At 34.2% G+C, this 1,903-nt stretch overlaps 1 pseudogene; it reads right to left on the minus strand.

Moving 5' to 3' along the window:
• Positions 1–493: 493 nt before the first annotated feature.
• On the minus strand, positions 494–799 carry LOC140525103 (cysteine-rich PDZ-binding protein pseudogene; annotated as a pseudogene).
• Positions 800–1,903: the final 1,104 nt, after the last annotated feature.

Consider the following 1,903-nt stretch of genomic DNA (forward strand, 5'->3'; position numbering starts at 1 on the left):
AGGTTAGCTGCCCTTTTAATTTCTGATTAGCTAAAGGATGCTGGTACTAAGAGTCATCTATCTTGTCACAGGAGACAAATAATGATCTTGGTTGCCAAGGTTCACTGCTGTCTGTGCAGTATTGGCAAACTTCTAATGTTTCCATCCCTTTGGAAAAATCGTCCTCAGAAAAAAAGGGGGAAATGATTTAACTAAATATGGTAAGCACAAAGTGTAGAAAGGACTGGAAAAACCTTTTCATTAAATCTGCCCTATTAAGCCTGGTAAAAAGTTTGTAAAAATGTTATCAATTGCAGATATTAGTCATATTTTATACTATTCATGGTTTCTTGAAAGAAAAGAGGAAGGCTCTGAACATTGGTCTAATATTAGCCATTTGTCTTGAAATATTGTTTTAAAATTAGTATGTACAAGTTATAGCTTGTAAAACATAGCAGAAAATAAAAATCATATAGAAATCTAGAAGTGGAAGCCAGAAAGTCAATCAGTGCAACTAAACAGATGTTTGCTTGTAGTGTTTGGTATCCAAAACCTTCTTTCCACACATTGAACAAATGCCCTTTTTGTAAGCACAACCTTGGCAATAATGAGAACCCAGCTGATGCACAGAACTTTTACAAATTCTGCAAGTGGAGAACTTATTCTTGCCATATGAGTTAAATCTTATTGTCTTTGAAGTTAAAGCCTTGTTTTCATTTAATTTCCTTCCACCACTTTCTGTTGTGTTCCTTGCTCCATCCTTCTGAGTCTCAGGAGTAATAATAGTATCAAGTTTCTTTTCACACTTTTCACAAACCATCCTGTTAGAGGCATCAGTTTAATTACCTTTGTAACAGCACAGATTTCTTTGAAATACAAACAAGCCTCTGGCTGGGAGCCTCCTTCTGGGTTATAGCATCCAAATTCTTAAAGGAGAAGTTAAATGATTACAAGTTCATGATCCCAAAAGAGATAGAGAATATTCTGAAATACAAAATAGACAATTTTGGATATAGTAAAGTAAAACTTTTACAGAAACAAAATCAATGCAACCAAGATTAGAAAGAAAGCAGAAAGCTGGGAAATAATCTTTACAACAAATGGTGGCCAAGAACTGAAAAGAGAGGGGATGTCAATCAATTGGGGAATTGCTGAACAAGTTGTGGCATATGAATGTAATGGAATACTATTGTGCTATAAGAAATGTGATGAACTGTAAGATTTCAGAGAGGCTTAGAAGGACCTGTATGAACTGATGCTGAGTGAAAGGAGCAGAACCAGGAGAACTCTGTACACAGAAACAATCACAATGTGTGAGGAATTTTTCTGGTAGACTTGGGCCTTCAAAGCAATTCAAGGACCTAAAACATTCCCAATGGACTCTTGAGGCAAAATACCTTCCATATCCAGAGGAAGAACTATGGAATTGGATCACAGAATGAAGCAGAATATTTTCTTTTATGTTTTGTTTTGTTTTGTTTTTTCTCATAGTTTCTCCCATTCATTTTAATTCTTCTATGCAACATGACCAATGGGAAAATGTGTTTAATGAGAATATATATGTAGAATTCATATGATTGCATTCTGTCTCAAAGAGGGAGGGGGGAGGAAAGGGGAGGAAGGGAGAGAAAATCTAAGACTTATAGAAGTGATTGTAGAAAACTGAAAACAAATAAATGAATAAGAAAAGAAAAATCTGTATGAAGTTTAAGGAAAATATAGAACTACAGCATGCTGTCCTTTTGTGGTTTAAAAGCTAAATAAGAATTTTTAGATAATATTTTAGTCTGCATGGCAAAAATGTACATAAAAGAAAAAATCTCACTAAAGAAACAAAACAGAGAACAATGGATTGAGAATTTATATAAAAACAGAGAAATGAAGGACAATCTAGAAGAAGAGACACAAAAAGCAACAACTAAAA

Source organism: Notamacropus eugenii, chromosome 1 (genome assembly GCF_028372415.1).
Source record: "Notamacropus eugenii isolate mMacEug1 chromosome 1, mMacEug1.pri_v2, whole genome shotgun sequence".
In the NCBI taxonomy this organism is placed as follows: domain Eukaryota; kingdom Metazoa; phylum Chordata; class Mammalia; order Diprotodontia; family Macropodidae; genus Notamacropus; species Notamacropus eugenii.